The sequence below is a fragment of the Hylobates moloch genome, unplaced genomic scaffold (genome assembly GCF_009828535.3).
Source record: "Hylobates moloch isolate HMO894 unplaced genomic scaffold, HMol_V3 SCAFFOLD_2, whole genome shotgun sequence".
In the NCBI taxonomy this organism is placed as follows: Eukaryota; Metazoa; Chordata; class Mammalia; order Primates; family Hylobatidae; genus Hylobates; species Hylobates moloch.
The window spans coordinates 167,128,939-167,143,174 of record NW_026652277.1 but is presented as its reverse complement, the minus strand read 5'-3'; the positions used below and the strand labels follow the sequence as shown (position 1 = coordinate 167,143,174).

The following is a 14,236-nucleotide window of genomic DNA, read 5'->3' as shown; positions in this document are numbered from 1 at the left end:
TAAACACTTGTAATAAAAAAGAAAGGTGTAAGATAAATTATATAGGGCCCTCCCTAAGAAACTAGAAAAACAGGAGCAAATTAAACTGAAAGTTAAGAAAAGGAAGTAATAAAGATCAAAGCAGAAATTAACAAAAATGAAAGTATAATAACAACAGAAGACAGGATAACAATCTATGAAACCAAAAGTTATTTCGGGGGAAAAATAAAATTGAAAATTCTTTAGCTAGACTGATCAAGAAAAAAGAAGATACAATATCAGGGGAAAAAAGAGGGGGCATTTCTGCAGATCCTACAGACACTAAAAGGATAATCAAAGTGCTACTAATAAACAACTTAAAAGTATAATAGAATATTATAAACAATTTATGTCGACAAGTTTAACAAATTAGACAGAAAGGACAAATTCCTGGAAAGATACAACTTATAATGCAAGAAGACAATTTAAAAATCTGTATAAATTTATAGCAATGAACGCATTTGGCATTCAAAGAATAGCAAGGCCAATGTGACTGGAACAGAGTGAATGAGCAGAAAAGTAGTAAAAGAAGAGATCGAGATGGAATACAACACAGCCGTAAAAAAGAACAAGATCATGTCCTTTGCGGCCATTGGAGGTCATTACCCTAAGCAAATTAATGCAGGAACAGAAAACCCAATACCACATGTTCTCATTTATAAGTGGGAGCTAAACATTGAGTACACATGGATACAAAGAAGGGAATAATAGACACCAGGGCCTATTTGAGGGTAGAGGGTGGGAGGAGGATGAGAATCAAAACACTACCTCTCAGGTAGTATGCTTATTACCTGGGTGACAAAATAATCTGCACACCAAACCCCTGTGATACGCAATTTACCCATATAACAAACCTGCACATATACCCCTTGAACCAAAAATCAAAGTTGGAAAGAAAACAAATATTTTTTTTAAATAAAGAAGAGCTCAAAGAGGTAATGGAATCTAATCATGTTGAGTACTGAGGATTATTTCAAGGACTCCATTGGCTTTCCTCTGGGTGCAATGCACAATTATTCCAAGATTTTTAGCAGAGGAATGACCCAATTTTTTTCAATGGTATGTCAGTATTACTAACTACTTAATAAATAATATTGTCAGCCAGGCACGGTGGCTCACACCTGTAATCCCAGCACTTTGGGAGGCCGAGGCGGGCGGATCACGAGGTCAGGAGATCGAGACCATCCTGGCTAACACAGTGAAACCCTGTCTCAACTAAAAATACAAAAAAAAATTAGCCGGGCGTGGTGGCGGGTGCTGGTAGTCCCAGCTACTCGGGAGGCTGAGGCAGGAGAATGGCGTGATCCCGGAGGCAGAGCTTGCAGTGAGCCGAGATTGCGCCAGTGCACTCCAGCCTGGGGCACAAAGCGAGACTCCATCTCTAAAATAAATAAATAAATAAAATAAAATAAATAATACTGTCCACAGGACAAAATTCCTACCAAATATCAAAGCAGCAAATAAAAACTGGTTATAGAAGCTGAGAGTTTGGGTCAACATGCTCTTCTTCCTGCCCTACTTGGGGGATTTTGAGCAGGAAGCAGAGATGGAGGTCAGATTGCTCTACGCTGAGTTAGCTATCAGTTGATACACATCCTGGAGGCTTTACAGGAAGGCAGCAGCCCTGCCATGGAAATTGCCGCTGAGGCTGGTCCTGAGACCAACCTTGCTCAGCCCTGTCCTCCGCCCATCTGGTCCCTCCAGTCTGCACATATCCTTCCAGTGTCCCAACCTAATCTCTGTCAAGGGAAACTCATCTTTATCTGGGGATCCTGAACAATTCTGTAGACTTTCTTTTTTTCTTGAGACAGAGTCTCATTCTGTCACCCAGGCTGAAATGCAGTGGTGTGATCTCAACTCACTGCAACCTCCACCTCCCGAGTTCAAGTAATTCTCCTGCCTCAGCCTCCTGAGTAGCTGGGATTACAGGCATGCACCACCATGCCTGGATATTTTTTGCATTTTTTAGTAGAGATGGGGTTTCTCCATATTGGCCAGGCTGATCTCGAACTCCTGACCTCAGGTGATCCGCCCGCCTCGGCCTCCCAAAGTGCTGGATTACAAGCGTGAGCCACCACACCCAGCCAATTCTGTAACTTTTAATCATCTTAATTCAAATCATAGAAATCCAAGATTTCTAAATCCATTATTTCAGAAAGAGACATTTGTTACATTTGCGCAAATATAAGGTGATATTTTTCTGTCCAAATATGAAACCCAAGACAAAAATGCATATTTGTGACACAAAATCTTATATTTGTGACCTTATAAAGCCCCTCATACAATAAAGATCAAATATGTGTCTTTTCAATTTGAATCAAAGGACAAAAACACTCTTGGGGAATGTTCTCTTTAGGAAAATGCAGTTCTCCTTGTATATGAGACACATGCTATCCACCTCATCCAGTTATCTTTCTTGGTTTATCAGTACCATGGGAAGCTTTGCCTTTAAAAATATGTGTTATTGGCCGGGCGCGTTGGCTCACGCCTATAATCCCAGCACTTTGGGAGGCTGAGGCGAGTGGATCACCTGAGGTCAGGAGTTCGAGACCAGCCTGACCAACATGGAGAAACCCCGTCTCTACTAAAAATACAAAATTAGCCAGGCCTGGTGGCCATGTCTGCAATCCCAGCTACTCGGGAGGTTGAGGCAGGAGAATTGCTTGAACCCTGGAGGCGGAGGTTGCCGTGAGCAGACATCGCCCAAGATGGTGCCATTGCACTCCAGCCTGGGCAACAAGAGTGAAACTCCGTCTAAAAAAAAAATTTTATATATATATATATGATTATTAGAATGATTATTCTCCCTAACAAGAGTTAATCTTGAATTTCCCATTTGTGATTTTCCCAGTGTGTGCTTTCTAACAGGAAACTAGTCTCATTTATTTTCTCATAATGACAACTTCATGATAAAGGCCTTGCCCAACAGAATTCAGATGTTACTTGATGTTACAGGTGTTACTTCAGGTGACACCTGATTGCCTTTGTCACCATTAGCAACTGGAACACTAGTCAGGGAGACACTGATTTTACTTATTACCGCTTATGTTTAAGACACAAGAAGAGCTAGCACTATTTGATGAATTGTCAAAGGCAGGGAACTCGGGGAAATGATGGCGGAGGCCTTAGTCCCACACCCTAGCGTTCGAGGTCTCACTGCGGGGAAGGAGAGGGCACTGTTCGCGCAGGAGGGCGATGGGAACGGTGTAGCGATCTGTGACCCAACTGAAAGAGGAAGGCAGTGGGCAGTAGTGGGCAGAAAGCGTGCTGGCAGCGCTGCAGCAGCCCAGAGGCGCCCGGAGGCTGACCCAGGTGGGAGTGCCGGGGCTGCATTTAAGGAGGGTTTGCCCGCCCCTACGCAGACGTTCCCCGCCCGTATTCACTGCGTACTGGATGCGAGGTCAGCAACACATTTTATGAGGGACCGAAGGCCTGCTGGCCGCGGGGGGCAGGTAGGGAACAGTAAGTAGAGCAGTCAGGGGACCTCCTGAAAGGGGGCGGGAGCCATGCAGAGACCCCGCAAGAGTTTCCCAGGCAGAGGGGACTGTGGAGCCCCGGAGGTAGGGACAGATGCATCCAAGGGAACACAGATTGCCACACCGCCAGAGAACAGGAGAAAGGGCCTCGGGACAGCAAGCCTCGGGACAGCGGGCCATCGGAAGGACATAGGACAGAGGAGCACAGAGCTTGTCCCAGACACTGAGCCAAGCAAGGGGGACACAGAGAGAAGCTCAAATCCTGGTGGACACCAGGAAGCCCAGGAGAAAAGCAGGACGTGCTCGGTGGTGGAGGGCGGGCGGGGCACCAAGGGATGGCCGCAGTGCCGCAGTGCCGGGGGCACAGGTCTAGGAGGGAACCCTGGACTACGACAGAGGATGAGGGAGCCTTCCAGAGGAGGCGGCAGGAGAAGGCCGAGGAGCGGAAGGGAGTGGGTTGGGTTCCTGGGAGCTGAGGCCCAGAGTGAGAGCCACAGCCAGGGGCCCCCAAGGGTGGGGCCCAGGGAAGGGAAATGCGAGGAGACTCCAGGGCGCTTTGACAGCGAGTGGGGCGTGTCCCCAAGGCAGCGGAGGAAGTTGCAATGTCGTCCAGGAATCGGAGTTTAGGAGGTGTGGCACAGTCGTGGATTTGGTATAGTCACGACCCATCAAAGCAGATCACAGGCACAGGAGAAAACGAAAGACAGTGCCAAGTACCTATGGTGTCTTTGAGTTTGAAGGCTGACTGTGATTTCGCCCTCTAAGGGGTTCCTTTGCTTTCAGATTTTCTACAATGATTATGTATTTAGAGTGGAAAAAGAATGCTTTAAAATAATCAAACTCTGATTATGCACAAGCACTCAAATAGGAGCTGGAATCAGAGAAGAGAGAGACAGAAATGAAGCCGGTCTCAGAACAGAAAATTGACTGCTTTTGCGGAATCCTGTCCATGGAGAACGTTGAACTTGGTTTCCAGTGCGGACTAAGTATGAGGGGCACTAGTTTCTGCGCCTGCTGCTCGCCCTGCCTTCCTCCCGCCTTTTCACCTGCCGACTCCAGCTGGCCACAGTCTCAGCTGGCACTTCACTGTCCCCAAAGCCTGCAGGAGCCGCTCCCCACCACGTGGCTCTGATCCTCTACTACTGTGCTGACCTGGGCCCCCACCTGCCCTCCCAGCTTCCTCTGGGCCACCTTCCAACAGGTGCCCTGTCTGTGATGGGCTCATGTGCAGGGGCCTCTGCTCAGAGAGTCCTTCCACCTCTCCTCAGGTCTAACTCAAAAGGCCCCAGCAGGAACCAGTACCTCCTCCATCTGACTTGCCTGTCTGCAACACTAGAGCATAGTAGGGACATTTTATCCACTTTGATATCCTCAGTAACCACCACACAGCAGATGCGCACTGTGGCTGAGGCAAGGGAGGGATGCGGGGGGAAACTGAGTCTGGATCAAGTGGAACATCCAGATAGAAACGCAGAGCCGGGAGTCAAAGGCGAGGGCTTCAAACTCAGAAGGAAGGCAATGGCTAGAAATGAAGAGTTTGTTTGTTTGTTTGTTTGTTTGTTTGTTTGTTTGTTTTTGAGACAGGATCTGGCCCTGTCACCCAGGATGGAGTGCAGCAGCGTGACCATGGCTCACTGCAGTCTCAACCTCCCCAGGCTCAAGTGATTCTCCTACCTCAGCCTCCCTAGCTGGGACTACAGGCCTACACCACCATGCCTGGTTAAATTTTGTATTTTTTGTAGAGACAGGGTTTCACCATGTTTCCTGGGCTGGTCTCGAACTCCTGGCCTCAAGCAATCTGCCCGCCTTGGCCTCCCAAAGTGCTGCAATTACAGGCATGAGCCACCGTGCCCAGCCAGAAATAAAAATTTGAATGTGAGTTAAATGAAGGGAAAGCAGAAACTATGAGTGTGACTAGTGTCCAGGGAGAGAATGAAGAGGATGAACCCATAACTTCCCCGCCCCGGTCAGCAAGCATGTTGCAGCCATGGAATCCTGTGCCCCCAGGGCTGACAGATCCACAAGAGGACAAGTGACGCAAGGTAAACAAGTCATGTTCCCTCACAGAGGAAGCTGGGATTTTGAAGACAGAAAGGAAGAAACAGACTGGCAATTGTTGGTACAAGTCACATTAACAGCAGCACACTAAAGAAAAGACCCACAATTGTCCAGGTTTCTAGTGCCTTCCTAGGTCCTGCCCTTTTCAAAGTACAGTTGTTCAAATGCCTTGAAATGCTTGGGCCAACTTCCAGTAAATTCCCTTTTCATTCAAAATAATTACAGAGTTGGTTTCTGATACCTGAAACCCAGACAACCTTAGCAATTACAACCAGATTACTCTGAAGCTAAAAAACATGAAATGCAATGAATGCAGAAATCTATGGGGAGAGAGTGACGTCATGGTTGGTTGTAATAAGAGCTTCAATAGTCATTTAATGATCGTCTCACTACCTCCTGCTATTATCTTCCCAGACAGAAATGGTTTAGTGATTCCCTTTGGAGAGTTGAAAGAATACTATAGCTATAGCTCAAATGTGGTTTCCCATTCTGGTCAGATTTGATTGACCAGAATGAAATAGGATTTTTTTTTTTTTTGAGATGGAGTCTCGCTCTGTTGCCCAGGCTGGAGTGCAGTGGTGCGATCTTGGCTCACTGCAACCTCTGTCTCCCAGTTCAAGCAATTTTCCTGCCTCAGCCTCCTGAGTAGCTGGGATTACAGGCATATGCCACCACACCTGGCTAATTTTTTTTTTATTTTTAGTAGAGACAGGGTTTCGCCATATTGGCCGGGCGGGTCTCAAACTCCGGACCTCAGGTGATCTGCCTGCTTCAGCCTCCCAAAGTGCTGGGATTACAAGAGTGAGCCACCGTACCTGGCCTGTTTTTTTTTTAGACAGTCTCACTCTCTTGCCCAGGCTGGAGGGGCAGTGGTGCAATCTCAGCTCATTGCAACCTCTGCCTCCCGGGTTCAAGTGATTCTCCTGCCTCAGCCTCCCAAGTAGCTGGGATTACAGGTGTGCACCACCACACCTGGCTTTTTTTTTTTTTTTTTTTTTGTATTTTTAGTAGAGATGGGGTTTCCCCACATTAGCCAGGCTGGTCTCGAACTCCTGGCCTCAAGTGATCTGCCTGCCGCAGCCTCCGAAAGTGCTGGGATTACAGGCATGAGCCACCACACTTGGCCTGATTATATTTTTAAAGGAATTGCTTCTTAAGAATGATAGTCTGGCCGGGCACGGTGGCTCATGCCTGTAATCCCAGCACTTTGGGAGGCCGAGGTGGATGGATCACCTGAGGTCAGGAGTTCTAGACCAGCCTGGCCAACATGGCAAAACCCCGTCTCTACTAAAAATACAAAAAATTAGCCAGGCATGGTGGCAGGTGCCTGTAGTCCCAGCTACTCCGGAGGCTGAGGCAGGAGAATGGCGTGAGCCCAGGAGGTAGAGCTTGCAGTAAGCCACTGCACTCCAGCCTGGGCGACAGAGTGAGACTCCGTCTCAAAAAAAAAAAAAAAAAAAAAAAAAGGATGATAGTCTGGCTTCTACAGATACACATAAATAACGACAGGCAGGGGGATACAGCCCTTCTCATGTTGGGCAGCTGGTCACAAAATCATAGTGCTGTGGGCCTGTCTATTTTTGACAAAAGAAAGAGTTTCTACACATTGTTAAAATGCTTATGTATATTTACTGGATAAGAGGCATGAATTAGAACATTCCACCGAAAATGGATTGATTTTAGCATACTGGGTTTTCACAAATTATGACTACATAATTATCACTTCGTGGATCTCCACCAACTAAATAAAGTTTGTGCCAAGTCAATCCTTTTGTCTACTAACCAATATCAATTTGTGAAACACTAAAAAACAAAGCAAATACTATTTAACAGAATATTTTTAAATTTATCACACTGAAAAAACACAACCTTTCTTATTTTCCAAGACAACCACCCGTCGGTCACTCCTCAGTAAAGAGAATTCCGGCAGTTTCCTGACTTTCCCAGAGTGAGAATTATCTGGTTGCTTTTTAACCACCCAGCTCCCCCAGTTACTCTGATCAGTGGGCTTGGGATGGAGGCCAGGGACTTGTATTTTAACAGGTACCTTGGTGGTTGTCATCATCAAAAAAGCTGGGTTCCCCTATGGTTGTGACTGTGGCGTTCCTTCCCTGTTGTCCTGATGCTGCTGGCATTGACAATGTGATTCTACCACTGCTGAATTTGTGTTCTATAATATAAATTTGACAGCCAGGCACAGTGGCTCACGCTTGTAATTCCAACACTTTGGAAGGCCAAGGCGGGAGGATCACTTGAGCCCAGGAGTTCGAGACCAGCTCGGACAACGTAAAGAGACCTTGTCTCTACAAAAACTTTTAAAAATTAGCCAGGCACGGTGGCGTGCACCTGTGGTCCCAGCTATATGGGAGGCTGAGGTGGGAGGATCACCTGAGCCTGGGAGGTCTAGGCTGCAGTGAGCTGTGATCATGCCACTGCACTCCAGCCTGGGCAACAGAGCAAGACCCTGTCTGAAAAAATAAAGTAAAATAAAGTGACTATCATATACTGAGGTATAGTTCTCTTGTTCTCTTGTTTAGGGTTCTCCAAGCTTCCTGTATCTGTAGACTGATGTTTATCATTAAATTTGAGGGATCAAGGCTATTATTTCTTTCAACAATTTTTCTGCCATTCTCTTTCTTTTCATTTACTGGAATTCTAATTACATATGATTTAGACAACTTGAAATTGCCCTACAAGTCACTACACCTCTGCTCGTTTTTTCTTCTCATTCTTCAAATCTGATCATTTCTATTGCTTTATTTCAGATTCATCAGCCCTTTCTTCTGCAGTCTGTTGCTAAGCAGTGAAACTTTTATTTTACAGATGGTAATTTTTCATTTTAGCATTTCCATTGGTCCTTTTTTATCGTCCCATTTCCCTGCTGAGACTCCTCATTGATCTTATTAGGACTATCTTTTTCTTTAAGTCTTTGGATATTTTTATATTAGTTGTTCAGAGTCTTTCTCTGCTAAGTTCAACATTTAGACCAATTAGATCTAGATGTTATTGATAGCTTTTTTTTCTTGATCATGGGTCACATTTTTCTGCTTCTTTGCATGTCTACTAATTTGTTATCGTGTGGTGGACATTGTGAATGATACAACATAGGGAGTTTGGATTATGTCATCTTCCTGTATAAGATGTTGAGTTTTGTTCTGGCAGGCATTTAAATTACTGTTACATCCTTTTGATCAGGTTAGGCTAGTATTATTCTTTGTTTGGGAGGAAGCTATTTTGGTTTAAAGCTTAGTCCTAAAGTATTGTTCTTGCTTTATGGCATAGTCCTTACTCCCAAGGCATAGCCTTTCTAGGTCTCACCTGAATGCCCAAAATGTTCACGTTAGGCCAGAGCGCTAACATCTCCCAGCAACGTACAAGTTCTAGTATTACTGTGCGGTCTCAGCCCCAGCACAGGCCTCGTGGAGGCCTGCCTTGGACAATCACAGCCTAGTCCTAAGTTAAGGATTCACATAAAGACTTCCCACACAAACTTCATTGTTCTGAACAACTCTCTTCTTCTCTAGTACCCTGTTCTGCAGACTTCAGCTACTTCAGCAGCCTGAAGCCCCAATTTCTGCCTCTTCATCTCAGTAAAGTCACTGCTGAGGTTAGATCTCACTTCCCTGTGCCACAGCAGGCAGAAAGCCAGGTGATCCTGGGGCTCATCTTGTGTTTCCCATACCTCATGATCCCAGTTCAGCATTGCCTGTTACTCAATGCCCCAAAACAGTCGATGCATATATTCTGTCTACTTTTATCATTTTTAGCAGAGGGCAAGTCGGGTACCAGTTTCTCTATCATGTCCAGAAGTGAAAGTGAAGCAAATGCAATGATGGTTATGGTTGTAAAAGTGGTTCTCAGCCATGGCTGCATATCAGAAAACCTTGAGGACTTTTTGTGTGTTTGTTTAAATACTAGTGCCCCAGGTGGCCTGAAGGTCCAGCCGAAGTCGAGAAGCAGTCTAAATCATCACAGTATTTCCACTCTGGCTTCTCACTTTTGTCAATGTTAAGCTTTTATAGGTTGCAAAATAATCCCCTAAATCACTCTGGGATCACGGAATGAGCCTGTACAGAGGGTTTTTTATGGCTTTTGTTATGGCTCAAGGATAGCCAGGGTGCTATCTCCTGTAATAAAACTTGCTTGGTCAGCTGCTTCTGGGACCTATGCTTCCCAGTCCACATTGACTTGATTAATAATTTACAGTCATCATGAGTGTTGTGCTATTTTTGGAGGTCATTACATTAAACCATATCATAACCACGTATTCTAACACAACATCCAAATGTGATTACTGATTGCTTTAGACATGCTATAGACCTGAGACCGTTCCAATAAAACCAAGACAGCACACTGAATTTGTATACACAAACTCCATAACTATCTTTAGAATAAGACTGGGTTCAAGCAGTAAGCCCAGCCAGTTCCCACAAATCGTGGTCACTAGTTGTGTGGGGAGGGTAGCATCCCAGGGGTGCTAGTATCTAGAGAATTACAGCATCTTCAGAAACATCACTAGAATAGAGGTTACTACATTTTTCATCTTGTATCCTTAGTAGTACATTACTGGGTTTTCTAAAATAATACTTGCTTTACTTTATTTATGAATGGTACCAAAAAACATTTTATCTCATTAAGAAGAGTAATATTATGACTAGGTGCAGTGGCTCACACCTGTAATCCCAGCACTTTGGGAGGCCAAGGTGGGCAGATCACGAAGTCAGGAGTTCAAGACCAGCCTGGCCAAGATGGTGAAACCCTGTCTCTACTAAAAATACAAAATATTAGCCGGGCATGGTGGCACGCGCATGTAATCCCAGCTACTCTGGAGGCTGAGGCAGATAATTGCTTAAACCTGGGGGTGGAGGTTGCCATGAGCCGAGATCGCGCCACTGCACTCCAGCCTGTGCGACGGAGCGAGACTGCGTCTCAAAAAAAAAACAAAAAAGGAATAGTAATATTGTGTGTACATATAAAATATAATCTGTATTATGCATATATAGATTGTATTATATTAATATTTTAGAGAGAGCAATGTGATTTTAAATTTTGCATAATTTTTTAAAATATTGTTTTAATACTTTATGATAGGGCAATTTGAAGGTCTGGTTTTAAATTCATGTTATTTCATTACTTGGTTTTCATGAGTACCTTAGCTAAAAAAGGCATCTCACAAAGATAAGTACAGACAAATGGAAAAAAGATATTGTGTTTATTAAATTAAAATATTGATTAATCTCATTCACCAATTACACAGAAGTTGTTTCTTGAAGTTCACTAACAAATTTAAATCCTCTCTATTCCAATCAGTTGTTCTTGTAAAATAAATAATCAGAGGGGGTTGCATTTTGGTAATTTTAATAAATGCTTTGAAAGCCTGATAATTTAATTTGAAACATTTTAAGTAAGTTAGAAGATTCTGGTTCCAACTTTTTTTTTTTTTTTTTTTTTTAAGTAGAGATGGGGTTTCACCGTGGTCTCGATCTCCTGACCTCGTGATCCGCCCGCCTTGGCCTCCCAAAGTGCTGGGATTACAAGCATGAGCCACCACGCCCGGCTGGTTCCAACTTTTTAAATAATTTTTATGGGTACATAGTAGGTATATATATGTATGGGATGCCAACTTTTGAAGTGGGAAAGTATGAATTTTTTAAAAGTGCCACACATCATTTTCAGTAACAAAATCACATAATAATAGAAATAGTTCCAAACATCTGTTTTTAAAATCTTTTCGAAAGTTTCTTTTGAAAAGTAGTTACTAGCATACTCAATTTTAGAATATCTCCTCTAACCATGAGGAATCAGATTATCCATTTGTTTTTATTTTTGTTTTCAAAAATATCTGCGGCTGGACACAATGGCTCACGCCTGTAATCCCAGCACTTTGGGAGTCCAAGGCAGGTGGATCACCTGAGGTCAAGAGTTCAAGACTAGCCCGGCCAACATGATGAAACCCTGTCTCCACTAAAAATACAAAAATTTGCTGGGCATGGTGTCACGTACCTGTAATCCCAGCTACTCAGGAGGCTGCGGCAGGAGAATTGCTTGAACGCGGGAGGCAGAGGTTGCAGTGAGCCGAGATCGTGACATTGCACTCCAGCCTGGGTGACAAGAGTCAAACTCTGTCTCAAAAAAAAAAAAAAAAAAAAAAGTCTGCCAGGAGTTGTGGAGTTGTGTCTCTGAGAACAACTTACCATGTCAGAAAATGTCAGCAAATTTGGAACACTGTCTTTTTACATAACAAAAGTCTATCAAATCGTCTTTCAGTTCAGCAGCTGTTTTGAAAGATTTATCAATGAGAACTGGTGAGCATCTGCGTGATCCAAAGATTTTCAGTCTTTTCCCATCTTCTCATTAAGAATTATTGTAGATTGCCCTCCTTTCGACATTCTTTTTGTTTGTTTCTTTGTTTGTTTTCTGAGACAGAGTCGTGGTCTGTCACCCAAGCTGGAGTGCAGAGGCACTGCAGCCCCAACTTCCTGGGCTCAAGCCATCCTCCTGCCTCTGCCTCCTGAGAAACTGAGGCTACAGGCATGTGCTGCCACGTCCAGCTAATTTATTCATTTATTTATTTATTTATTGGTAGAGATGAGGTCTCATTACCTTGCCCATGCTGGTCTTGAACTCCTGGCCTCAAATGATTCTCCAACCCCAACTTCCCAAAATGCTAGGATTACAGGCATGAGCCATTGGGCCCAGCTTAGATATTCTTTTTGTTTGTTTATCTTTGTCGAGGTATAATTGGTACACAATAAACGGCAAAGGCGCTGTGACTCATGCCTATAATCCCAACCGTTGGGGAGGCCAAGGCAGGTGGATCACTTGAGCCCAGGAGTTCAAGACCGGCCTGGACAACAAGGTGGAACCCCATTTCTACAAAAAAAATTTCTTTAATTAGCCAAGCACGGTTGTGTGCACTTATGGTCCCAGCTACTTGGGAGACTAAGACAGGAGGATTGCTTGAGCCCAGGAGGTCAAGGCTTCACTGAGCCATATTTAAGCCACTGCACTCCAGCTGGAACAGAGCGAGACCCTGTCTCAAAAATAAATAAATAAATAAATAAAACAAACACCACATATTTAAGGGATACAATTTGATGAATTTGGACATATGCTCCCATGTCTCCAACACCACAATCAAGATAATAAACATATCCATCACCCTCAAGAGTTTTCTGGTCAGGCACCGTGGCTTACGCCTGTAATCCCAGCACTTTGGGAGGCCGAGGCGGGTGGATCACTTAAGATCAGGAGTTTGAGACCACCCTGGCCAACATGGGGAAACCCCATCTTTACTAAAAATACAAAAAAAAAAATTAGCCAGGTATGGTGGTGCACACCTGTAATCCCAGCTACTCGGGAGGCTGAGGCAGGAGAATCATTTGAACCCGGGAGGTGGAGGTTGCAGTGAGCCGAGATCACTCCACTGCACTCTAGCTCGGGTGACAAAGCGAGATTCCCTCTCAAAAAAAAGAAAAAAAATGAAAGTTTTCTCATGCCTGTTTGTAATCCACACCCACCCTGCCAACCATAGGCAGCCACTGATTTGTCATTGTAGGTGTGTTTGCATTGCCTCCAGTTTTATAGACGTTGAACCATACATACTCTCTTCTTGTCTGGCTTCTTTCACTCACTGTAATTATTTTGAGATTCATCCATTCCTTCTATTGCTGAGTACTATTTCATTATGTGGCTATACCTCAGTTTGTTTATTCACCAGCTGAGGGACCATGCTGTTATGGTCTGAAAGTTGGTGTCTCCCAAAATTCATAGGTGGAACCTAATACCCAATGTAGTAATATTAAGAGATGAGGCCTCTGGGGAGTGATTAAGTCATGAGGGCTCCACTCTTGTGAATGAGATTAGAGTCCCTATAAAGGACACTTGGGCAACATGATGACAGAGCAACAGCACACCGTCCATGGAGCAGAGCACCCTCCCCAAACACCAAGTCCGCTGGCACCTTGATCTTGGACTTCCAGCCTCAGAACTGTGAGCAACCAATTTCTGTTGTTTATAAATGAGTGAGCAACCAATTTCTGTTGTTTATAAATGAGTGAGCAACCAATTTCTGTTGTTTATAAATGACCCAGTCTAAGGTATTTTGTTATGGCAGCCAAACAGACTAAGACGCATGGTCTCATGGTCCAGCCCTTACTTGAGATATGAGCTTCTTATTCGTGTTAAATGAGTCAGTCAAGATGGGAATGATAATTCATTTACTCTTAGAAGTGGGGGAAATGACCATACCTCAGATGGGGGGGTGCAGGACCTGTCAACACTCAGGGCTGGTATCAAGTGTCGCATAATATTCCTAGGCTCCTGCATGAAGGAGAATATTCTCTGGGAAGAGATCTTTGTCTTTGTCATTGATTACCACATCTCAGGTGTGAATTTCTCTGATCCTTTGTTCCATTGAGCTATTATTTCTTCTAAAACACCATACATCCTGGAGGGAAAAGAAAGTCATCAGATAGATGAATAGATAGATAGATAAATAGATACATACATACATACATAATACACGCAGTTACAAATTGTTTTTGTTTTTGTTTTTGTTTTTTGAGACTGACTCTTCCTCTGCTGCCCAGGCTGGAGTGCAGTGGCGCAGTCTCAGCTCACTGCAACCTCTGCTGCCTGTGTTCAAGCGATTGTCCTGCCTCAGCCTCCCTAGTAGCTGGGAT

General features: G+C 44.3%; 1 long non-coding RNA gene across 1 annotated transcript in view; it reads right to left on the bottom strand.

Annotated features, from left to right (window-relative positions):
• Positions 1-13,992, bottom strand: part of LOC131381857 (uncharacterized) — a 20,734-nt gene extending 6,742 nt beyond the window's left edge. Inside the window, exons 1-2 of the long non-coding RNA XR_009210853.1 lie at positions 13,803-13,992; positions 11,556-11,674 (exon numbers count right to left, since the gene is read on the bottom strand). This is a non-coding gene — a long non-coding RNA (uncharacterized LOC131381857). The remainder of the gene's footprint in view (positions 1-11,555; positions 11,675-13,802) is intronic.
• Between the last annotated feature and the right edge of the window lie 244 nt (positions 13,993-14,236).